The 26,983-nt window shown below is 35.7% G+C and overlaps 1 protein-coding gene across 1 annotated transcript in view; it reads left to right on the forward strand.

The window, feature by feature from the left end:
- Positions 1 to 17,181: 17,181 nt before the first annotated feature.
- Pik3ca (phosphatidylinositol-4,5-bisphosphate 3-kinase catalytic subunit alpha) overlaps positions 17,182 to 26,983 on the forward strand; it is a 77,476-nt gene continuing 67,674 nt past the window's right edge. The window contains exon 1 of the mRNA XM_026382822.2: positions 17,182 to 17,503. The gene's annotated coding sequence lies outside the window, so the exon portion shown is untranslated. The remainder of the gene's footprint in view (positions 17,504 to 26,983) is intronic.

The following is a 26,983-nucleotide window of genomic DNA, read 5'->3' on the forward strand; positions in this document are numbered from 1 at the left end:
TAATCCTAGAGACTAGTGAGGCTGAGGCAGGAGGATCCAAGTTTGAGGTCAGCTTCAGCAACTTGGTGGGACCCTCTCTCAAAATGTAAATAAATAAATAGTACTGGAGATGTAGGTCAGTGGTCAAGGTCCCCTGGACTCAATCCCCCAGTACCAAAAACAACAAGACAAAAATAAGTAGATTCAAGATCTCCAAGATAGAGTCAAGGATCATGCAATACATTGATAATAAGAAAAAAATAAAAGGTAGAAGAGAAGGAGATGGAGAAAAGGAAGGAAGAAGAGGATCACTATGCCAGACACTATTCTAAGCACCTTTCCTCATTAAATTGTTATACTTTGAGATGGGCTTAATAAGTATTCATATTTTATAAAAGTACCTCCTAAATTTTAAAAAAATTACTCAAGGTTATAGACAATTCATGATGGGGTCCACAAAGATTCTACTGACCTTTAACTTTGAAAACTACTATTAGATTAATTCAATGCTAAGTCTATTTATTGTACAAAAATATGTAGGTTTTCTTAACATGGTCTTGTAACATCTTGGTTTACTTATCATATAGCATTAGGAACACGAAAATTCAAGTAAAACCATATAGAACTACCATTGATTATTTCTTTTTTTGCAGGGATTGAACCCAGGGGTGCTATCACTGAGCTACATCCCCAGTCCTACACACTCCTGCCCTTTTTTTTTTTTTTTTTTTTTTGAGACATGGTCTCACGAAGTTACTTCAGGCCTCACTGACTTGCTAAGGCTGACCTCAAACTTGAGATTCTCCTGCCTCAGGTTCCCAAGACATATGATTATAAACTTGCACCACAGTGCCTGGCTATCACTGAGTACTTCGAATGTACACTCTATTAGAAGTCTTTAGATTCAGATGTGATGGTGCACACTTATAGTCTCAGTGACTCCAGAGGATAAGACAAGAAGATTCCTAGTTCAAGGACAGCCTGGGCAACTAAGAGAGACCCTCCTATCTCAAAATAAAATTAAATAAATAAATAGGGAGAGGGATGTAGCTCAGTGGTAGAGTACCCCTAAATTCAATCTCTAGTACAGAAAAAGAAGTCTTTGCCAAAGTTGGAGTGAATTAATGAATTTGAGTGCTGATAATAGTTGATTAAATCAGGTAGAAAGACTTTATATACTTAATGCTGTCCTTTATTTATGAGTGAGCCAAATCAACCAATCTTTGGAATATATTAATAGCTATCTTTCTGTTATGAGATATTTCTCTTTTCTTCCTACTTTATCTTTCTTGACTCCTGTAACAGGCATTTGCCATTTGTATGTGTCCTGTCCTCCCACCTCACTTCCAGAATCTGTATGCTCTTCTCTATCTTTGACTTTTTGTCAATTAACTAGGAAGGAAGACAGGCAGGCAGGCAGGAAGGAAAGAAGGAAGAAACTTACTCACTAAGCACTCAGTCTAAGGAGGGCTGGGGTTGTGGCTCAGTGGTAGAGTGCTTGCCTAGCATGTATAAGACACTGAGTTTGATCCTCAGCACCACATAAAAATAAACAAATAAAATAAAGGTATTATATCAGTTAGTCTAAGGAATTAATTCAGTGAGCAAAAGAAATCTTTTAAAAATAAAGACTATTTACACCCAAAGAAATAAAAGAAGGTAGGTCATCTATGAAACAAGAACACAATACTATAAAAAGGAGCACTTGGTCCATCAACTGATGAATGGATAAAGAAAATGTGGTACATTTATACCACAAAATACCATTCAACCATGAAAGGAATAAAATCCTGTCATTTGAAACAACATAGATGGAAGCAGAAGTAATAAGCCAGGTGCAAAAGACAAGTACCACATGATCTCACTCACATGCAGAATCTAAAAGAGTTGATCTCATAGTTAAGCTTAGAATGATGACTATTATGAACTGGGTAGGGGGCATGAGAGGAGGTATGGAAAAAGCTTGATCAATGGGTGCTAAGTAGGATGGCTACAGATAACAGTAACGTACTGTATATTTCAAAAAGCTAGAAAAAGGGATTTTAAATATTTTTACCAAAAAGAAATAATATTCTAGAAAACGTGTTTACAACATTATACAATGTATACATGTATCAGAAAATTACATGGCATCCATAAATATGTATAATTTTTATATTAGTATGTATAGTTAAAAATGATATTGAACTTAAAAAGGAATACTCAATAGTAAGATGTGTTAGCTATCTGTTACTGTAAAACAAACTCCCCCAAAGTTCCAACTTTTAGCATTTATGATCTCACACAATTTCTGAGTCAAGAATCTGGCTGGGAGCAACTTAGCTAAGTGGTTCTGGCTCAGGGTCTCTCATGAAACTACAGTCAAGCTGTTAGCTAAGTTTCAGTTTTCTAAACATTCGGATGATTCTCTTTAAGATGGTTTATTACATGGCTATTGGCAGGATACCTCAGTTTCTCAACACACAGACCTCTCTATAAAAATAGTTGTACAGTCTCACAACATGGCAACTGGCTTCCCCAGAGCAAATAACCCAGAGAAAAAGCAGTCAGAAAGCCACAGTGTTCTTTATAACCTGCTATCCAAAGTCATACCATTACTTCCTCTTTTTTTTCCCCTTATTCATTAGATACAAGTCACTAAATACTGCCCATACATAAAAGGAAGATTATTAGGCTCCACTTTTTGATGGAAGCATCAAAGAGTTTGTGGATGAGATAAATATAGCCCTAGGATATTATAAATATGATCAAAGTATAACCATCCAAACAAAAATTCAATAGATATATTAAAAGGTAAAGTTTAAAAAGTTACCCCAAAAGTCATAGATGATTAATATGAGAAAATAGAAAGAAAAATAGAGTTTTAATTCAGAAGCTAAAACTCCCAACTAATTGAAATTTCAGGAAAAGAGAACAAAGAAAATAAAAAGGGGAAATAATTAAAGGAAATTTTCCCAGTACCAAAGGACAAAAATCTCCAACTTCATAAAAGGATTTGCTATTACCAAGATGTATGAAAAATTATCCAGGCAAAAGCACATGAATACCAGGAATAAAGAGAAAATTCTAAAAGCTTCCAGAATGGACAATCGAGTCATGTGCAAAGAACTAGGATAAGAATGGCACACGATTTCTCAACAACATCACATCCAGGGAAAAAGAAAGAAAAAGAGGCAATGTTCTCAAAATTCTCAGAGAATACAATTTCTATCTTAATTCTGTTATCAGGTAAATTATTTCCTATGTATTAGGTTGTCTTCCTCTCCAAATTAATATGTTGAAACCCTAACCCACTCAGTCTCCTCATTTTCCCCCTAGTCATGTGAGGTCATAGCAAGAAAGCAGCAGTCTACAATCCAGGAAGTGGACCTTCACCAGACATCCTGGTGATTGGCACCTTGACCTTAGACTTCAAGCCTCCAGAACCATGAGAAATAAATTTCTGTTCTTTAAGTCCCCTGGTATAACTTTTGTTGCAGCATTACTAGACTAAAGCACTACTAATCATATTGCGTGCTAAAGAAAAATACTTTCAGACATGGAGGTTCTCAAAAATTTATGTCCCATCCTCTCTTTGGATGTTCTAGAGATGAGCTTCATTAAAATGAGATGAGAAGAAAAAGAAAAAGACAAGAAATCCAAGAAACAGGGTATTTGATATAGGATACCCATAAAGTTAAATCTCAGTGCAACTACTGTGCAACTAAGTTGATTAAACTAAAACATTTTAAACTGGAGTAGAAAGGAGGGCTCTGAGGAAAAACAATGTAAGAGATAAATCATCTGACAGATCTTGCTGTGTATATAGTTGAATGAGTGTGGGAAGAATTAGTAACAGATACACTTAAAATGAAACAAAATATGGAGTAATTTTAACAAAAACACAAAGGGTATATGAAAATAAAATAATATACTCTATGGCTCAATGTAATCAATATTTACGTTATTTAGATGAGATTCTGACGTTAGGATATCATCAGTGAACATAGCCATGATCACTGAACATAGCCATTCACCTGAAAAATTATAGTTATGGGGTTTTTGTTGTTGTTGTTGTTTAATTTTATTGCAAGTTTGTTCCAAGCACCACCTAGAATTTCAATTCAATTCATTTGAGGTGAGGACTAAAGTTTTTTTTTTTTTTTATTAAGTTCCTCAGTTGTATTTAAAGATTGGACAAGTTTGGAAAACATTTGTATAAAGAATACTAAGGAGAGTGAGATAAACATCTTTATCCTTAAGTATCAACTTTCTCTAAAATTATGAGACATGTTTTTCTAATCTTCTAAAATAAATAAAACTATTTTTCCTCTGGGTGCCATAATTAATTAACCTCATTTTATAGAATCTTGGTAGAGAAAGAAGAAAAGAAATTTTTAAGCAAACCTTTAACTATATTTTGAGTCTCTTGTAGTGCTCTTCTCATGTTTGTACACAGGAATGGTAACCTGCCCTCTAGAAGTAATAAGGAAAGAATAAAAGGAAATGACTTAAACTACAGCAAAATAGCCTTAGGGTAAGGAAGTTTCCTGACATTGAGATTTGTTAAACACTAATATGGGTTTCCAGGGATATTATGAAATATTCACATTGGAGAGTTTTTAGAAAATGTTCCCCATATGTCTGGGTTTAGAGAATTAAGACTGCGCAAAAAAAAAAAAAAAAAAAAAAAAAAAAAACAGCTGGGAGAGCTGAATACATTCATTTAATAAATAATTATTGAACTACTACCAGGTACCCAGTATTTTGATAGGTATTGAATATTTTAAAATAGAATTTTTCAAATTTTTTATTAGGGAATACTTCTTAAAGTGTATGAATTGATCTTCATCAACAACTTCTAATATATATGTTTATTTGGATAAAAAATAATAAATCTCATGGGTTAATTACACAACAAAATAAATTATATTTACTAATAAAATGCATCAAGCTTAGAAAAATGGCTTAAACATTACAATTTATTGTAAAATACATTTGCAAATTATGTTTATAAAAATTTTATGGAAGAAATGACTTCATTTTTCAGAATTTGCACGAGTTCATCAAGGTGATCAGATACAGATAAATATACTAATTGGTAGCTTATTTTCTATACTTAGAAAATACAATGGGGAAAATAAAGTGGAGATCTGTTCCAAATCAAAATTATGAAATATCTACCAATAAGTACAAAAAACATACCTTCTGTATATGAAGAACCTGGTAGTAATTTACTGAAATATCAAATAATATTTGACATAAATGAAGAATTCCTAGAATGGAAGAATCAGTATTAGAAAGATGTCATTTCCCCACAAATTAACTTAGAGATATAATCCAATTCCAAATAAATTCCCATGAGAATAGTATTGTGCTTCTCAGCTTTCTGCTGCTGTGACAATATACCTAAGGTAAACAACTTACAGGAGGAAAGGTTTATTTTAGATCATGGTTTCAAAGGTTCAGTCCATGGTTGCTTAGCCTTGTTGCTTTGGCCCTATGGAAACACAATACATCCTGGCTGGAGCAAGTAGAAGAGGGGGTTACTCACCTCATGGCAGCCAGGAAATAAAGAAAGAAGAAAGGGGCCAGGGTTCCAATATCCCCTTCAAGGGCATCCCCCAATGGTCTAACTTACTTCCACTATTCTCCACCTCCTAATGGTCCTACCACCTCCCAATAGCATCACAGGCTGGTAAGCAAGGCTTTGTCATGAACTTCTGGGGGATATTCAAGATTCAAACCATAATAGATGATTAGGTGAGATGATAAAATATAGAAAACCAGTTATAAATTTCTTTAAAAATAATAAATATGTTTAAAATAGCCAGAAACAGGGCAACTCCCATTGGGTCCCCTCTCACCCTGAAGGAACTCTGTCTTTTTTCTCACACAAGCCAAATTCAGGAGGTCTAGGGTCATATGTTTTCTCTCATATGTGGAAGTTAGACAGGAAAAAAGGAAAAGAAAGGTGGAGGGGGCAGTGATCCACACGAAAAGCAAAGGGAGAACAGTAGAATAGAGGACAGAGACCAGGGAGTGGGAGGAGGAAAGGGATGGAGGAAGGATGTGCTGGGGAGGGATATTGGTATATTGTTATATTGTGTGCATGTGCTAATATGTAATAGCAAATTCTACCATTATGTACAACTATAATGCACCAAATTAAAAAATGTGGAGGAAAAAATATCCAGGAATAGATACTATACTGACCATAGTTCAATTTCTCTCCCTCAAAAATTGCAATAATTGGGCTCTTGGATAAATTGACTCTTGGAAAGTAAAGGAGAAAAATTAAGAATACCAATTAGGAAAAGAGATCAACAAATTTCTGAAAGATTAAAAACAGAGAGATAATAACAGAGGAGGATGCTATAAGTTAAGATGACAACCAAAGAAAAGACATTGATTCACTTCAGTGAACCTCTTCCAGGTTCAAAATATGGATAAACCAGGTACCCTAGTTGTGGGAATCCTAATAACTCATCACAGTGCAATGCAGCCTCCTAGTCAAATAATACTATTCATCTTTTTTAGGGCCTCATTATAAAATATAAATGGGGGCTGAGGATGGAGCTCAACAACAGATCACATGGTTAGCATGCACAAGGCTCTAGGTGCAATTGCCAGTACATAAAATAAAAAATATATATATCCAATATAAATAGACAGTTGGGTAACCAAACATTTGAGGAAATCTTCTAACACAAAATGTGTGTTATAATTTGGACCTGGGATGTTCCCCCAAAGGCTCATATCTTGAAGACCTGGTCCCTAGTACAGCAATGTGCACAGGAAAGAAGACTTTTGAGGAGTGATTGGATCATAAAGGTTCTAATCCACTTATGGATTCATAGTTAAATGGACTATTGGGAGGTGATGAAAAGTGAAGGAGGTGGAACGTGGTTGGAGAAAGTAGTTCACTGGGGGAATACCCTGGAAGGACAAATCTTGTCTCTGACTTCTTCCTTTCTCTCTTCCTGATTGTCATGAGATAAGCAGCTTCACTCTACCATGCTCCTTTTTTATGACATACTACCTCACCAGAAACAATGCAACCAGCTGGCCATGGACTGAAACCTCTGAAACCATATGCCAAAGTCTTTCCTCTTTTAAGTTGTTTTTCCTCAGGTATTTTGTCACAGTGATGAAAAACTAACTAATAATAATATACTGAAACAAACAAAAATATGAGGTGGGGTGGGAAGACTCAGCTCAGATAAGAGAAAATGAATAAAGGAAAATATCCAGATATTTTGTCAGACTTCTTGGTAAGAAAAGGGAAGCCATAGCATATAAGAAGAGAATGTTGTGTGTTTTTTTTCAAAGGAACAATTAGAATACAAAACAAAATAAAAAGGCTCTATAAAGTTAAAAACCTAGTAATAAAAGTTAAAAATTCAATATACCACTATCATTAAATTCCAATTGTAGAATTGTAAAATTCTGGTATACATAAAAGAGAGATCCTAGGTGTTCACAGAGAAAATCAGCAATTGAAGCAATTGATTAAATTCTTTAAAAGGGGGACAATTGATTTAGGTAAAAATCATCAGAGAATCCTAATATTTCAGGTGAAAATAATTTAGGAACAGAACAATCACATAGTTAAGATTTTCTCCATATACCAATTATTAATTGTGAAAAGGAAAATAACTTTCAGTAGAGAACTTTGGTAGACATCACCTAAATCAAGTGATCAAAGTTAATATCACAAATAGTGAAACAAACTGGTACCATGTGCCTTCTGGTGTGATGTATTGAAAGAAAACAGCATTTATATAATTACTGCTACAATATATATCCAGAGTCTGAGATATGAGAAAAAATTAAGAATATATCAGAAATATCAGACAACCCCAAACTGAGACATGGTCTACAAAACAACTAGCTTATAGTTTTCAAAATGTCAATGTCATGAAAGATTAAAAAAAAAAAGGAAAAGGTCTGAGGAACTGTTCCAAATTAAAAACAAAATGCAACGTATAACCCTGGATTGGATTTGGTTCATCATTTTGAAAATGTTATAAAGAAGGCTGGGTTTGTAGCTCAGTGATAGAAATTTCCTCACATATATAAGGTCCTGGGCTCATTTCTCAGAACTACCAAAAAAGAAAAAGTTATAAAAGATATAATACCAAGGGAAGTTAAATCAAGAAATTACAAAATAGTACTATACTAGTACCTGGAATAACAAAAATTTGTGGAATTTTAATAATGTTTGAGAATGAAAATACTATAATGATGTCAAATTTTTAGATTTTAATGATTGTGCTGTTATATAAATGAATATATTTGTTTTTAGGAAAGACACAGTTTAATATTTAAAGGTAAAGGGATATGTTATGAAATTTACTCACAAATGGCTCAAAATTACAGGCACTGGAATGGCTTCTAATTTTATATTAGCAACATAGGAAGCTAAAAGCTGATGGAATAATGCCTCTAAAATTCATACAGAAAATTATTTTCCTCATAGAATTCTATACCCAACAGGTTCATTCTTTGTCCATTGTTGCATAACAGATAATCATTATTTCAGGCACGCATTTATTATCACATACCTTCTATGGATTAGAAGTCTGAGCACAGAGTGGCTAGATTCCTTGCTCAAACTATTACAGAGCTACAATCAAGGTGTCAGTTGGATCTATGGTGTCATTTGGAGTTCCAAGCCCTTTTCCAAATTCATTGAGGTTATTAATGGAAGTTGGTTGTCTGCAGTTGTATGACTGAGGTCTTTGTTTTCTTGCTAGCTTTCAGCCCAAGCCCAAGACTGCTCTTGGCAACCAGTGGTTATATTCAGGGTCTTGCCATCTGGCCCCCTCCTCTCATGACAAAACAATTTGCTTCATCCTAAGGCTAGCAGTAGAGAATCTTTAATCTTTAATATTTCACCCTCTCTTGAATGGCTCACCTGATTAGGCAAGGTTCAGATAGGATCATCTGCCTTTTGATTAATTCAGTGTCAATTGATTAATAACTTATTCATGGGAATAATATCTCATAAAAGCACTATCCTCTCAAAGGAAGGGCAAATACTTTTAAAAAATTTTTAATAATCTTTTTATTATGCTAGTAGTATAAGTGTGTACCCATTTTGCCATAGCCTAATATTTACGTATATTCAGAGAATTGTGAAAATATGCATTTTAAAGTCATGGGGAAAATAATTTCAACCCAGTTTAAGTCTCCAAGAAAGCTTCTGTACAGCCTAGGATGCAAGGACTGAGGCTGCGGAGAGGCCTGCTTCAGTGCTGCCCACCAGGGGAGGGTAAATTCTTTGAGCTGTGGAATACCCCAAAACATTTTTATTGGACTCCAGTTGTTCAAAGCCTTAGTTGCAAACTGGAATTTACTTCATACTCACTCTTTCTCGGGAAGCTACTCAAAGAATATTCCTCTGAAATAAGGAAGCAATCAAGAAAGAGAAAAGGATGGGATCTGGGAAACAAGGATTCTACATAGGAAAATAGCAAAAGGAAGTCCGAGATGACAAACAGCAGGAGAATAGAAAGAAATCAGTCTAGTCTGGAGCAAGAGGAATGAAAGACTTCAGGATGTGGTTTCTGAAAAAAAAAACAAAAACAAAAAAACAAGTAGAATTAATAGGTTATCTACTATTTATGAACATTGGGGGAAGAAAACTAGTATAAGGAATATGACAGAATTTAATAAATTTTAAAAAACAGATACACAGAAAAATTATACATGTCATAAATGATGCCATTATTTTGAGAAAAATTAAAAGCTTTTCAAGAAATAAAAGTGTGCACTACTTGCCCACTTGCCTTGCAGTTAAAAATATTAATGTAGTCATATAAATATTGACCCTTAACTGAAAACTGTATTATTATACTAAGATTATATTAATGAGGAGAAGCAAGGGTAAAATCAAGCAAGAGTTAAATCAAAAAATTGCAAAATAGTACTATACTAGTAAGTGGAATGACAAAAGACTTGTGCTTGGCTCCAAAAATATGATGGGAGGGGGAACTGCTGATTGTTGTTGTTTTTGTATACTCTACAATTATTTTCTTTGTAGTTGTGCATATGTTAACTCTTTTTTTAAAAAAAAATATTTTTTAGTTGTAGATGGACACAATACCTTTATTTTATTTATTTTTTATATGTGGTTCCTGAGGATCGAACCCAGGGCCCCACATGCACTAGGTGAGTGCTCTACCGCTGAGCCAGCCCTAACTCTTAAAATTTTTAAAAACAAAATAACAAAAAAGGAAACTCACTAGCAATTTAAGGGAAATAAACTGATGACAGAAGATTCGTTTTTTAATTCAACACATTGGTAAAAATTGAAAATTCTGACATTATCAATAGTTACAAAAGATAATGAGAAGTTCAAAGTTTTCCCTACATTTATATACTTTTCCTACTTATACCCAGAAACAAGAAGTTATTTTATTTCTTGTTATGTTACTTTAAAATTATTTTTAAAATGTGTTGTTACATTTACATTTTACTTCAACAGCTTTTTCTCCTCAATATTATCTCTTTGAGCTCTAGCTGTGTTGCTATAGGTTGATTTACATGATCGTTCTAGCACACTCTTCTCCCCACACTAATCCCAATATTTTCTTGGCTTACTCCCACACTTCTTTCAAATCTTTACTCAAACTTCAATATGGATTTCCCCGACCATCCTTTTAATAATCAGAACTTCCCAGCTTCCCAGTATCCTAACATACTATGTGCTTCTTTATTTTTCCTTAAAAAAAAAAAAAGTTAGCTTCATGAAGGCAGGGATTCCTTCTCCTTTTATTGCTTTATTAACTGTTATCCAGTCTCTACATTGCTTAGAGTATTTATTTTTTGTAAAAATAATAAAATTTTCTGTATGTATTTTGGGGAAAAAAGACTAGGAAGATTGTGCCTAAGTAATGATAACTACCTTTTACATTTTAGGAAGTCTTTTTCCCCTTTAAATATTTGTATTGTTTTATAATAAATGTGTGTTATTTTAAAAAGAATAAAGTAACATTTGAGTGAATATTTTATACAATTACATTTGTCAAAACAATACTTAAATAACAAAAGTGTTTCTCTTATTATCATGTAATACTAAATATCAGGAAAGATATTGCTGAAATGTATACTCATACTACTGAATAACCAAAGTAAAGAAGAAAAAATGAACTTCCACATTCTTTGATATTCAGGTCCTTCTGTTTGGGGGTACATTAAAAATCACTTGGTTAAGTTCAAATTTTTATATTACCTCACATTGAAATATCCTTTCCTTCCAAACCTCATTATCCTACCCTTTTTACAAAATTGGCTGATTAACTATGAGAGGATTCAAACACAAAAGTCTTGCTATTTCTTAGAAATATTTTAATAACAGCATGCAAATCCTTGGGCTATACTGGGGCATTAGTACACTACAGGATTAATTTCAACCATTGCTACTGAGCGTAAGAAAATTAATCTCTTTTGTGGTCAAGGTCAAAATTTGCTTTCTTGGAAATGTTATTTTTTTTAATACAATAAAACTGGTTATTCTTTCCTTAAGAGTTTCACTCTATAAAAAATATCTGCAACATATAAAAATCTCAGCACACAAAAGACATTTGTAAATCAGATAATCAGAAAACAGGAATTCATGAAAATAAATATTTCACTAGATAGCTCAAATAAACTCATAAATTTTACTTGTGGGATTTATTCTACCTTATGTTAAAGAAAAACTATTTGCAAATGACCCATTTCTTCACTCCAGAATAAAATGTATTAAATTTGGTCATACTTTTAAGAAATTATATGCACTTAATTGTGGGAGGCCACCTTGTCACGTGACCAGCATTTTTCCTTTCCTGATTGGTTGAACCTCTGCCGGTCATCCCCCCCACACTCCAATGATCCGGCTACTCTTAAGTTGCTGAAGATGGTAGGCCCGATCTTGAGGGTAGAAATAATGCAACCAAATGTATCTTCATGCATGGGCGTGCCCTCCTACATCCCCGGGGATCAAGCTACCCACACCTGTTCCTTTGTGATATTACCGCTTGCCCTGTTTGGGATAGAATGTTTCCTGTAAATGTCCTTTGTGTGTCCTCTTCTCTTACTCTGCCCTTGGGTGTGGCCTTCCTAGATGTCAGTCAACCAGCTGACAGCAGACATCATGAAGCTAGACTCAGCCCCTTAAAACCTGACCCCTTGGGGCTGGGGATGTAGCGCGCTCGCCTGGCATGCGTGCGGCCCGGGTTCGTCCTTAGCACCACATACCAACAAAGATGTTGTGTCCGCCGAGAACTAAAAAATAAATATTAAAAAAAAAAGAGTAGTTAAAAAAAAAAAAAACCTGACCCCTTGCCTCATTTGAATAGCTTCTCCTCAATAAAAGGGGTCAGTGCACTCTCTCTCTTTCTGCAGACCCTTAAGGTCAGAGGAGCCATCACAGCACTCCGAAGGAAAAAGGTATTTCTGTCTCTTGTGTCGTTTTTTTTGCACAGCCCAGTTCCCCTGGAGTGACCCCTGAGTGTTTTTGTCGCATGGAACACAAGTGGCGTTCCTGGGTGGGCAGTTTTGAGTATTTAAGTCGCCAGGAACTCAACACTTAATGGTTGGGAGATGCAGATTTTATTTTCAACACATGACTACAGGTGACTTCTGGCGCCACACTTCCATCTGTATTATAGATCTGTTCCATTTTTAACAATTAGTATATATATCAACATGTTTTTCCCACTGAATATGATGCTAGAATGCAAAGTTGATGTAATATTTCATTCATTCATTCATTCATTCAACAAATATTGAGCCCCTGTTATACATCTGGCACCTAAGTGATAAAAAACCAACATTGCTCTCCTACATCTAGTGGTATGACACATACTAAAAAATTACAAATAAACTATTTTTAAAATAATTCACCTCCTACATGGTGTAATAGCCTAATTCTTCCTCTACAGCTCTGGATAAATAAAACAGCAATTATGTGAGGACTCTGAAAATTAAACATAAATGAATGTTTCACAGAAGGTAGTCAAAACTTTGGAGGTACAACCAGTAGTTCCAATTTTGTCTATATTTTACTTTTTTAATTTCATGTTTTTTTCCCCCCAGGAAAGACCCTACTCCCGGAACTGTGCAGCAGAGTAGAAGCATGGTAGGTAGGGGCAAAAACTACAATGGAAACACATCTTTCTGGAAAAATAGAACCAGGAAAAAGGGCCTCTAAGGTATGGGGAACTTCCAGAGGAAAGATCTGTAAAAGGGGAATCCCCTAATTCTGTATGGAAAGCTTCACAAGTCTGGAGCTCACCCAGAGTTTGTAAATGTTGAACAGATCAGAAGAAATATAGCAAGATTTTGAGACTTGAACTAAAATGTAAACTACAGCTCTAGTGTCAGACTACCCTCTAAGTAACACATGCACAGGGCAGGCCCAAAGCACAATAGAAAAGGCATTGAAAACTGAACTGAGATCACAAGATTCACTCAATCATGTTGATTGCCTACTAAAACAAACAAATAAAACTTTAGCTTTATCCAGATCACAAGAGGACCCAGAATGAAATCAACATTACTTTCAAATTTTATAATTCCAAAGTTACTTGACACATTAAAAAACAACAACAACAAAAATACAATCAACACATGCCAATACTGAGATGCCCCAATTGTTGACATTTTCAGAGAAAGACTATAACAGCTACTAACTGTGGTCTCTAAAGTCTAACAAACCTCAAAGGAATGCAAAATACATGTTCCAGCACACACACACACACACACACACACACAAAGAACAAAACACCTAACATCATCATCAAACACACACACACACACACACACACAACAAACAAACAAACAAAAAACCCTAGTTAAAAATCTAACTTAATAATGAAGAATTGAAAAATAACTAATATTTTAAAGATACCTTGGTGGGTTCAGTAGCAAAACAGATATCAAGAATCAGAAGTAAGTAACTTAGAAGATAGATTAACACAAAATATCCAGTAGAGACAGATATGAGGAACAATAAAGAGGAGAAAGTTGAAAAAAAATTAACAGTGCTTTAGAGCCATGTAGGACAATATCAAAACATCTAATATTTATTAGATTCCTGAAGAAAATTGGGGAAGAAAAAAATATTTGAAAAAATAATTGCTAAAAACTTTCCAAATTCGTTGAATTACATAAATTTATAAGCTCAGAAACTTAACAAACCCAAACAGAATAAATTATAGAAAATAACAACTAGAAATATAATTAAACCACTGAAAACCAAAAAACTTAAACCTTGAATTAATATAGGAAAAAAAAAAAACGAATTGCATCCTATTTGAATGACCACAGACAGGTCCTGAAGATGATGAGGGAAAAGTGTTAAAGTATTGAGATAGAAAAAGAAAAAAACAAACAAACAAAAACAATCCCTGTTACCCAGTCTTCTATAATCAGCTAAACTATCTCAGGAATTACAGTAAAATTAAAATGTTCTTAGAAAAATGAAAACTAATAAAATTTGTCAATGCTAAATTTCTTTAGATTAAAGAGAAATGATAGTAGAAAGAGTATAGCAAAGGAGTGGTAAGAGACAATGGAAAGCATATATGGTTGCAAGTATTCTTTTGACATTTTATTTGAAATTGTATAATATTAACACAAGTAGACTTTGAACATTTATGTATAGTAGAACCCATGAAGCAACTACAGAAGGAGAAGGAGAAGAAGAAAGAGGAGGAGGAGAAATATGTCTATCTCTCCAAAAGACAATATATAAAGTGTTTAAAAATGTTCAGCTATTTCAAAAGAAGGCAGAAAAGTAGGAACATTAAAACAAAAACATAGGGGACAAATAGAAATCAAATCACAAATAGTAAGCCTAAATCCTATACCAATAATTACAGTAAATGCAAATCATCTAAATACAGCAATTAAAAGGCAGAGATTAGAGGTTCTTTTAAAAAAGACAATATATGCTACCTACAGACAATCCACTTTAAATACACACACAAAAAAAAGATAGGAGAAGATATAAAATGCAAACAAATCAAAAGAAAGCTGGAGTGGCTATTTAACATGAGACAAAGTAGATTTCAAAAGAAGGATAGAGAATGTGGCTCAGTGGTAGAGTGCTTGCCTAGCACACACAAGGCCTTGAGTTTCATCCTCAGCACCACACACAAAAAAAAAGAGGAAAAAATTGCAAACATTTCTTAAAATATGATGAAACATGTAAGACCCACGATCACTAAAGAAGCTAAAGGCATAGACTGTGAATTAAGTAATAAATGCTATTCCCACACCAATAAATACTTTCATGTACTTTTTAAGAGGATGCATTCTATCCCGTGTTTATTCCTAGTCTGGAGGAAGGCACTGGTCTTGCATGGGTATGTGGGGAAGGCTCACTGGAATCCATATACAGGTGTGTAAATTTTTCCTCTTCATGGGCATTTCTTTCTTTAATTTTCTTTACCTGCTCCCCTAACATATCATCCAATCATTTCAATTGCAAAACGACAGTAAATAACATATATACAATCTGTCAGTCATTGCTTCACAACAGGTATGCATTCCAAGAAATCTTTAGGCAATTTTGTCATGGTGTGAATACATAAGAGTGCATTTACAGAAACTAAGATGACTACATCACTATGATTAAAAAAAAATGTCATACATTCAAGTACCAGATATGGCACTTTCTGCTTTTAAGACACGATTTAATAGCAAAAATCATATAATTAGCATCATTTTACTTATTAAAAATAAATTTCAGAAAGAAAAATTTCTTTGGCGTGAATTTTCCCCACCAAGCACTAGCTATTAGTATCTCCTAGAACTTTGTGCTTGAAAACACTACCTTAAGATCCTAAGATTTACCTTGACTATCATTTCAGTGTTGTTTTTAATTCTCTGCTCCTGAATAACACAATGTTCTGAAACTACTGAAAACACTAGGTCAAGAAAAATATCGAGAAACATAAAACCCTAGAGTGTGAGATGAAAACCAGTGCTTAGGAAGAAAGAAAAAACAGGAAATACAGAAATACACTCAAGTGAAACTATGACCGCACAGAGGATTGGGTCTCATATAAGATTGGGTTACAAACATGTCGTGTTCAAGAAGACTGGTATTGGTCGTTTTTGCTTCGGATGCTGAGTAGACTGTAACATCTCTAGAGCGGGATACTGCCAAATCGTATGGCCTTAAAAATTCAAGGGGGATGAGACGCGGGAAAACTTTTATCTCAGACTTCTGATCACAGCTCCTACCCCTTTTCAATACAATAAAAGACCACTAGAGGGAGAAAACTCAGAGAACAGGAGCCTTAGCAGTAACCTCAAAAGATTCCATTACTGTACTCTCACACAAAAAGAATGCTTTGGTAAGCAACACCGAGACACCAAACACCCGGAATCTAGTCTATTGCCAACATAGCTTTTCTGAAGCTTGTTGACTGTACGTGGAAAACAAACAAACAAAAATTTTTCTGAATAGTCAAGACGAGAATCCTAAAAATTAACTCAAATTAGGAGAAAAAAAGAGCGGGGGCACAGTAAAAGGTCTTCCCAAAGCGAGTCAAAGGATTGAAGAGGCCTGTGGCAGTGCATTCTACCTTTGGGATGGGCTACAACCTAAACTAATGTTGGCAGAAGGACGCGCAGCAACTCTGTAATAAGCCTTCTTTACAGAATCGACAGTCACTTTTGGTTAGCCACTGACAGCGGAGGTTAGTCAACGAGCTCTCTTCGTTTTCCCCCAACGAATCTTTCCTCTATGGGCATAAAAGTGAATAAACGCACTCGCTCCCAATAATCCTTTCTATACCTCTACCCTAGCCTGCCCGTCGCTTGTAGAAACAAATATATGACACATACGCTGTCCTAGGATGACACAACACCCTCACTACTGCAGAAGACCAGGCATCAACAGATACTCGCCAAAAACCCAGCCCCACTGACACCCCCACTCCGGGCGGAAAAGCATAGCGCAGGCGCAGTAGCACGCTGTTGGCCGCTTTGCCCACTTCCCCCGCCTCCTCGCCTCAATTTCACTTCCGTTCTGTTGCACATCTACTTCCGGGGCATTGCAGACTCGGCCCCTCCTTAGCTCTAACCCTCCTCTGCCCGAGGGGGGGAGTCGAGGGGGTGGGGAAGAGTTCGTTGTTTGTTTACACGATGTGAGCGGAAAAAGAAACCAATAAAGTTTATTCTGGAAACAAAAGGAAAAAAAACAGGGGCGACAGAGAAAGGAGACGGGGGCGGGGGCGTGTGGCGGGGGCTAGCGAGAACAGCGAGCAAGAAGGAGAAAGCGGCAGTTCCGGTGCCGCCGCTGAGGTCTCGGGCTGCTACTACTGCGGCCGCTGGGGCTGGGGCTGGGGCCGCCGGCGAGACAGGGCTCGGGCCCGGCCGGGCAGCTCCGGAGCGGCGGGGGAGAGGGGCCGGGAGGCGGGGGCCGTGCCGCCCGCTCTCCTCTCCCTCGGCGCCGCTGCCGCCGCCGCCGCCGCCGTCGCCGCCGCCTGCGGGGCTGGGACCCGATGCGGTTAGAGCCGCGGAACCTGGAGGAGCCCCAAGCGTGAGTATAGCGCGGACTGGCCGGGAGTGGCGCGATGGGGATGGGGACCGGGTGGGTGCCGGGGAGTCCTGGGCGCGCCCGCTGTGTTGGGCGGGGGCTACGGCCGGTCGTCTGCCAGCGTTGGCCCGCGGCAGAGTTCGCCTGCGATCGCCGCTCCCTCTGCCTTGTACGCCTCGCCTGCCCCTGGCCTCTCCTAGCTGCAGAGGCTAGGGCTCACCGCTGCCTCTCCTTTCTCCCTCCGGCCGCCGCCTCGCTCCTTGTTTCCTTCCCCTCCCATTTTTGGGGATGGGGCGGCTGGAGGCAGAGGAAGTGCACCCAGGGCCGCCGCCCCGGCCACAGTGGCTGGGTCTCGAGTGCCCCGCACGCCCACCCGGCCCGCGGGTGGCAGGGCTGCCGCGAGCACCGCGGCGTGAGGGAACTCTGAGCTCTTCAGAGGGGCTGTCACGCCCGAGTACTCTGGCCGCCCAGCCCGGCGACCCTGCATTTTCTCTTACTGGGTTTAAATCGCCCGGTAGGGGTATGGAAGGAAAACCTCTCCCCCCCACCTCACAGTTCCCCTCCCACCCTTCCTTTCGAGGTTGTTTTTTCCTTTTAACCAGACAGTCAAACGTTTAGATCTTTCATTCATAGACCTGAGACATTGTCTCATGTGACTTGTTTCTTTACTAAGTCTTTTATGTGATGCCTGTTTCATAGCTCCTAAGTGGCTCAGAAAGATAGGGTAGCGCCCAGGATTGGGCTATGTAAACACCAGACGTTCAGCCAGTGTGTTTTGACCGCAGCTTGAGGGATTTATTTTAGGATGCTAGAGGAATAGTGGTGGTGGTGGCCAACCATGTTACTAGACTTGGGAATCGGAATCGAAAGCTATTTTCTTAGATGTCAGTAATTAGGGAACTGTTTACATAGTTATATAAAGGGTAAGGGGAGCACAACAAAAGGGGGCTTTGTAGAACAAGTCTGCATGTTCTTTAATGAATTAGAGTTGTGATTTCATCTTCATGAAGCTTCCTCATTCCACCACTGCGCCTTTGTGCACATGCAGAGCATGGATTTGTGGGACGATGTTTTGTATCATAGTTTGTGGAGGCCAGGGGGGAAAAATCCTAGAAAACTTGGGTAGGTAAATTTCAGGTAATCGGGTGATTTTTTTACTGCGACTCTGAACCACTTTCGACAATGTTGATCGTATGTTTTCGTGCTTAGAAACTATGTTCTCTGGGTATTTGTTTACTTTGCACTGTACAGAATTCGTTATGTGTCAGACTGCGTATTCTAAGGAAGGTCCTGGAAAATACTTAAGATACCATGTTGCTAAATTAGTTTTGTTAATCAAAACACTTTGTTTTTTTTTTTACTAGTGGACCCTCAAAGAACTACAGTGTAAGATTTTGTTAGCATGACTGTATATGTAAATTTTAAAAATTTTTAACTGAAGCATTGAATTCTGGTTGGTAGCATAGATCACCATCTAAACATCACATGTTCTGGAAAATTATAATTATCAGATTAACTGTTCTGCAGTATCATCAGTCAAAATTATCTCGAGAGCCGTGTGTGTGTGTGTGTGTGTGTGTGTGTGTGTGTGTGTGTGTCTCTGTGTGTCTCCTAGCGCACAAATGTGTGTTCAGTGTTTTTTGTTTTTGATTTTGTTTTTGTTTTTTAAACTTATGGTTTGGGACAGTGTTTGGGTGGAAATAAATAACTTTACCCAAGTTATTTTGCAGTTTTCAAAACAATGTTTTTCCGTTAAAATTACAAAATTGGTAACTGAAAGAATGGTAGCATGACAAAATAGAAATAACAACATGATGGAAATAAGAAAATAATGAATTTAACATTTTATAATCGATTGAGTATGAATTGAAAGGCAGTCCTACCAGTAGTAATTAAAGAATTTAAAATGAAACACATATAAATGCACAACAGTGATTTTATTTATCTAAAGTTTTTTTTTAATTAGGCTAATTGGGTATAGCATTAAAGAAGTGCAGTTAAATACAAATAGTGTATGTAAACTGAAAATATACTCTATGAGAGTGTATATTTTCATGGAGCTAAATATATGTAATAGAAGAGCAGTGACTCTGCCTGGCTCTATGCATGGAACAGTCCTGGAGGCAGAGCTTCCTTCCTGTCAGGATAAACTCCTCTCCATCCCAAATCAGTATTCCTTTAAAAAAATAATAATAAAATAAAAAACACCTATATTTAGAAATAAAAAACTTATGTGACATAAAGTAGAGCATAATAACTTTTTTTTTGCTTGAAAAGTTTACTTTGCAGCTTATTCCTCATTGTGCCCTTTACTAAATATTTTTAAACAATTGAGATTATCATGTAAAGGGCATTTGCTTTGTTGATCTGTTTATTTGAAGAGAGCTAACTTAGTCCCACTTGATCTCTTTAGCAACTAGAGCAGCATTAAAAGGATCAGTTCTCCATTTTATTTTTCTATAAATTCCAAAGTAGGGACAATTCTTCAAATGAAATGTGTTTCTAAAGCTTCATAAAAGATTTCATCTCCAGTGAAACTATGATCTTAAAATTTATTCTTTTTTGGAATCATAAGTCTTTGGATATTGTGGCTTATATTTTATTAGAACAATTGTCAAATACTGTAAAAGAAGTTTTTCTCTTGAGCTATATAACAATCCATAGATGGGTATTACTATCCCTAGGAAATGATATTCTAATCTGAGTTCGGACAATTAACAGGTGACAGAATTATTGACAAAAGTAATGTTTTCTTACTCCTTTCATTCTGGTATACTGCCTCTAGTCAGCTCCAGCTCATTTTTAGAACTAGAGAAACTAGGAACCAGAGAGGTATAATTACTTAAGATCACCTTTTCTGTTTTGAAGTAATAAATATGCGTATGTAATTCCCTTTATAGTTTAAGAGTGCTTTCCAATCCTAGCTATACGTTAGAATCATCTTGGGAACTTAAAAAAAAATACTAGAACCAGGTCATCCCTAGAAATTCTGATTTAATTGGTCTGAAAAGAAGTCCAGACATCTGTTTTGTTTGTTTTAAAGTTCTGGTAATTCTAATAGATTGTAAAGCCCTGATATTCAAGGACCTATATATTATTTGGTTCTTGCTTCTCTCTCTAGTTTCCTTTTACCTTGCTACTCCCATGGCGCCCCTGGCCTTTGCATGTTGTCGTGTACAAATGTTTGTCATGTACAAATTTCCTGAAATATTTGTGCACTCAATTATCCTCCCTTAACTATCTGACTTCTACTCATCTTTCATATCTACTCTGAAAAATCCAGCCTGGGTTAAGTGTCCCTACTTCCTGTTCCCATGGTGTCTTATACTCTCACTGTCATATCATTGACCTCACTGCATTGTAATTGCCCATTTATTTGTCTGTATCCTTCACTAAGCTGTAAATTCCATGACAGGGACTCCTTTCTATCTTATATGTGGCTGTATTTTTATAGCCAATCATGTCAGTACATTATAGGCTTTTGGTTAAATAAATAAATATTTTGGAGACAAGATTTTTCTCTACAATAAGTGATAATTAATAAGTATCAATTAAATATTTATTCTTACCAAATACATTTAATATTTTTAGTCACTAAAATGTATAGCTTCAAATTGCCACACACATGAATTTCATTTGGAGACATTTGAGATGTTATAAATTATATCAAGAGTGACACTCTATCCCAGGCACAAATGCACACAGCCAAACACAAGAAGTTTTATTAGACACAGTACTGCACAGGAAATTGGGACATTTAAATTCAGATCCCCATTTCACCACAAACATTGAGTCTTTGGCAAATCTCATCCTTTTCAGGCTTCATCTTCATTTGTAACATAAAGGGATTATACTAAAATGTTCCACTTGGTTCTCAAAGATCTAGCCTTAAAATTCTGAGTACTAACAATATTAGCTTTGAAATCTGGTATGTCTTAGTTCAAAATCTGGTCCTTAAACTTACTGACAGGATTTCCTAGTCTGTATAATGGGGGTAATTGCTACTCAATAATGTTGTCATTGATGAATTAAATAAGATCAAGTTAGTTCTTGACCTGGATCAGGTACTTAGTAAGTGTTCATTTCTTTTCCCTTTAGGAGATGTGAAATATCATAAATAGGATTTAACTGGGATAAAAGAAGATAGTTTATGTAATAAGTTCTGTTTTTCACCTTGCTAACTGCTAACACTGCAGGTGTGACTAGGGAGCAAAAACCACTTGACTTTTGGTTTCATTTTCTTAGAACCCTATTCTATTGCCAGACACCCTGGTGTTGGTCATCTTGTTTAGGAGGTAATTAAACCTGGAAATTTGAACATGACAGGATAGCAAGTACCAAGCCGTTGATATATGTATATAATGGGGGAGAGGAGAATCTAAATTGGTGACCTTATACCACCTCCAAAGATAAGTAAAATCATACTTGATCATTCAAAAGAAGGACACAGATTAAAGTGATTCATAAAAAAAGACCCAGAGACTGGTGAAATCTCTGTTTACCAAGCCTTAAAATTTGGATACCATTATTAAGTCATTTCCAAGCAATAAGGAAATATAGGAAAAAATGGTCTTCTGATTAGAGCCAGTTCTAGACACCAAAAGGGTTCCCATTGTCAAATTAGCAGTTGAAAGATATCAGCAAAGTTGCTGAAATTTTTTTCTATTTTCAAGCTATTCTTAGTTTTATATACTGATTTTAGCCTTTATTTATTTGGTAATATTGAGAACAATTTCATGTAGAATGTATTTTTGCCTTGCTGAAGTTCCTTGTTATCAATATTGTTTCTCTATAAATTAAAATTACTTGCCTGAGTTTCCCTTTAAATTTATGTGAAAAGTGAATTTTATTAACACCTTTTTGGAAAAATACTGAAATAAAAATTTAAAACCATGGGTAGGAGATACTGAAGTATTAGGATGTGAGAGAGAAATAGACAACATTCAGTGAAGTATAAGGTTCCAACTTGAAGACTGGAGGCTTCCATCAATCGAAATGGTCATTCGGGGCTGGGGCTGTAGCTCTGTGGTAGAGCACTTGCCTAGCATGTGTGAGGCACTGGATTTGATTCTCTGTACCATATATAAATAAATTAATTAAATTAAGGTCCATCAACTAAAAAAATGTTTTATAGCTATATTCCTTATTCACATTTAAACCTTTATTATGTGAAACAGTTGATCCTAATTAAGGAATTTTTAAGTGTTTTTCTTCCACTCCCCACCTATATAGTTTAGGGAGTTTAAAGTTAAAATACTCCAATGAAGAGTTTGTAATAAAGTGGTGGCATAGAGCTATCCTTTTTTTTTTTTTTTTTTTTGACCAACGATAGAACCATTGAGCATTCAACCATTGAGCCACATCCCAGACCTATTTTGTATTCTATTTAGAGACAAGGTGTCACTGAGTTGCTTAGGGCTTTGCTAAATTGCTGAGCCTGGCTTTGAACTTGTGATCCTCCTGCCTCAGCCTCCCAGCCTCTGGGATTATAGGCATGCGCCACCACGCCCATCTGGCTTGGTGCTATCTTTTCCCTCAAACTTAATATTTCTCTAAATGAAGCTGTTTTTATTATTATTAGCCAGCTCATGTCTAAATACTTTAGACAAAATTCCAATCCCAGACTGCTACTTTGTGTGTGTAGAATATATTTAGTAAAAAACAAAGAAGTCAGCATTGTGACATGAAAAAAAGCTGTATAGGATAGAATTATTGTGCTGTGATCATAACTCTTTCCTAACTCACCAGGAGTTAGAAAGATACAATGGTGTCTTATCAAGTACTGCAGAAATATAGGGCAATTTTATAAAGGGGGTATTATGCATAGATGTTTGAATGTTGTGTTCATTCTTATATTCTCAGCTCCTAGCATGGTACCTGAATATAAGCATTTTTTAATAGATTTGTATTGGAAATCAAAATACTTTCCTTATATTTCTATCAGTCACTATACACTTTTAAAAAATTTTTTTTAAAAAAAGGTAGTGAAAAATAAATTGCTGCATACTAGTCTTAGTTGATTATTTATGAGTATAAATTTGAAGTATATAAGGAATGCTTTTCTGTAAGTTGTTTACTAGTTGCATGTTTCTTTTGATATTTGGTAACTTTTTAAACTAAGATTTATAAGTGAAGGAGGGGCTGTGTGTTATGTTGAAAAGAACATTGTATCAGATATCAGACAGTGTGGATTCTGTATTCGGTTATTTACTAGCTATTTGGTCTTAGATCTTGACCTTGCAGGGCTTATTCCTCACCTACAAAATTTCTAAGGTTTTTTTATAATTTCTAAACTCTATGAGATTTTTAGTATGTAAAGTCTGTTTCTGATTTCAGAGAATAAGCAAGCCACTCCCTGGAGGGAAGATAGTCTATATCAGTTTATTGTATTTTCAGAAGCTAATTTTTTTTTGTCTGCCTATTTGTACATTTTTGTGTATTTTAAAGATTTTGTGTGAAATTCTATGTCAGACAAAGCTGATAATGGAAAAAAATAGAATGAAAGCTTTTTTCTATCTTTTTGAAACCATTAGTGACTTTGGAAAACCTAACTTTCTTCTGCAGGTATAGTCATTTTGCTTACTGGCACTAGGAACAGTCAAATGACTGACAACATTGAGAGTAGGTCATCACTCCCTCCACACTAGCTGTCAGGGTTATGAAGGTCAGCAGACCTGTCATAGCACCCTTAATAGCCACTGGACATCTTCCTTGTTAAAGACTTCTAGGAAAATATGTCCATAATTCCCTTGATAATCTATTGTACCACACAGTTTTCAGAGAACGTGTTGCAATTTTAGAAACATAATTCCAGAGGCATAGTAAACTCTTTTTCTAGGTCTGTCCTCAGAAAAAATGTATGTAAAGATGACAAAAGTCATTGTCTTTGATCAAAAAGCATTGATGTTTATGCTGTTGATTTGTTGTTTTTATTATTGTTTAAATTACTTTCGACCTTTGAATATTTTTTTAACCAGCAAGCTGCTCAGGTAATGAGTTATTTTGAGTTATGTACTCATTTTTCAGCAAGCTAAGCAGATTTTTATGGCTTATTTTTCTTTGAGAGATCTTGCTTTTCTAAGTACTTTTCATGATGGACTTATTACAGTTCTAGACCTGAAAGTACTATTGTATTTCAAAACAACTGACTGCCATTAGCCTAAAAGTGAATTGTATTTTTTCCCTCTTAGGAAGTGAACTGGCTGGCAAGCTCAAAAACTTTGGAGTTTGTTTTTGTTTTGTTTGTTTGTTTGTTTTTGTTACTGGGGATTGAATCAGAGCTACATCATTCAACCCTTTTTATTTATAGTTTGAGACAGGGTCTCTCCAGTTTTCTTGGGGCCTTGCTAAATTACTGATGCTGGCCTTGAACTTGTGATACTCCTGCCACAGCCTCTCTAGCTGCTTGGATTATAGGCATGTGCCACCACCTACGTGCTGTAGTTTTTTGTTGTTGTTGCTTCTCAATCATCTAATCTGTGAATATAGATTTATAGAATGTATCATCAAATGTAAAATCAGCATTAATGGGAAAAATATTGAAATTGGGCACTACTTATAAACTTTAATCTGAAATGAAACCATACATGACAACAGAAAAAGAAAATAATTATATTTTGACACTTGTTATTTTTATGCTTATTAATAGCAATATCATTTTAAAATTATTTTCCTTATGAAGGTTTTCTAAAAATCTAATGACTGACCCTCATAGGCACATCTTAAAGTATTTATGAAAGTAATGTTTGTATTCCTTTTTATAACTATGTACTAGTTGTAAAAGTTGAACGTTACTTTTTAAAGCAGTATTTATACTTGTTTTGATAATAACAATGGTAGTAAGACTCAGTGATTTACAGTATTAGTATTTTATAGTGTGGAAACTGGTTAGTTGTTTTTTTCTTCATTAGAGATGACCAACTCCTAGCTTTCTTGGTTTATATTTCCTCAAATTTCCTCAAAATCATTTTGGATAGATCTAATGTATAGCTACAAACATACAGCTACATGTACTATGCTCTTCGCTTGTTAAGTATAAGTATCAGATACATAAATTAGTACACTCTTACAAATATATTTTTCCCCCAACCAAAATTGGGGCAAGTAGTCAGATAACAGGAAAGAGTATTTGAAGTCTTACATAATCCACAAAGTACACTCAGTAGGCTTTTTAAATTTTCTTTTCCTTCTCCTAAATGTATATCAGTGGTTAAGAGCATGTGCTCTGGAGCCAGACTATTGAGATTACTAGTTTCATAACTTTGTGCAAGTTATTTAACCTGTCTGGGTTAATTATTATCTGCGTGATGCATATTTTCTCATTTGTAAAAGAAGAGAATAATAACTAACTACATTATAATATTGTAATGATGACTGAATAATATGAAAGCATTTAGGACAGTGTCTGGTATGTAGTACTCAATAAATATTTTTAAACTCCTTGACAGTAAGAATTATGTCATATTCAACAATTTATTTTGGAGCTTTCACATTATATAGTAAATTGAATTCTATTTATTTTGAGAATTTAATAATGGATCCAGTATTATATAATGAAATAAGGTTGCCTTCTGACAGGTTTAGAGTAGTCAGTCAGTTCTTCAGGGTTTTGTGTGTGAGTATGTTTGTAGTTACTGGTTTGTTTGTTTTGGTACTGGGGATTGAACCCATGGGTGCTTTTATCACTGAGCTATGTCCCTCCCTCGCTTCTTTTCTTTTCTTTCTTTCTTTCTTTCTTTCTTTCTTTCTTTCTTTCTTTCTTTCTTTCTTTCTTTCTCTTTTAATATTTTGTTTTCAGCTGTAGATGGACACAATATCTTTATTTTTATTTATGTATTTTTATGTGGTGCTGAGGATTGAACCCAGGGCCTCATGCATGCTAGATAAGCATTCTACCACTGAGCTACAACCTCAGCCCCCCAGCCCTTTTTCTTTCTTGAGACAGGGTCTCACTAAGTTTGAGACTAGCCTTTTGATCTCCTTAGTTATAGGCGTGCATCACTGCCTGGCTCTTTACACAGTTATCTTAAAACTTTTAAAATTCATTTTAGCTCTGGGAATCTGAATTGGATTTCATACGTAATACTTAGAAAAATTATCATTAGGAGATTTAACTTGATAGAAATGAAAAGTTAATGGAAGGTATTAAGTAAAGGGGTGTGCATTTTTCACATCTATTCTGAACTTCCTATGGTTTGATTTTTCTCTGTCTACTCTTGAACTCTCAGAATCCCCAGCATATATCTTAATAATACTCTACCACTGGAGCAGTTCTTGTTTGGTGCTACTAGGTGTTTTCTTTTCCTGACTTTCTTTGGGCACTAAAGACAATACTCATGTCATACTGTTGCACAGTAGGTGTATGATGTTGCTTTTATACAGTTCTCATGTTCTTTTTAAAAGCTGCTTGTACTTATTTATTCCACTAGCTGTGCAGTCAATATTAAAGGTTTTTACTTTAAGGTGTATATAATTTTGGTTGTT

Source organism: Urocitellus parryii, chromosome 2, assembly GCF_045843805.1.
Source record: "Urocitellus parryii isolate mUroPar1 chromosome 2, mUroPar1.hap1, whole genome shotgun sequence".
In the NCBI taxonomy this organism is placed as follows: domain Eukaryota; kingdom Metazoa; phylum Chordata; class Mammalia; order Rodentia; family Sciuridae; genus Urocitellus; species Urocitellus parryii.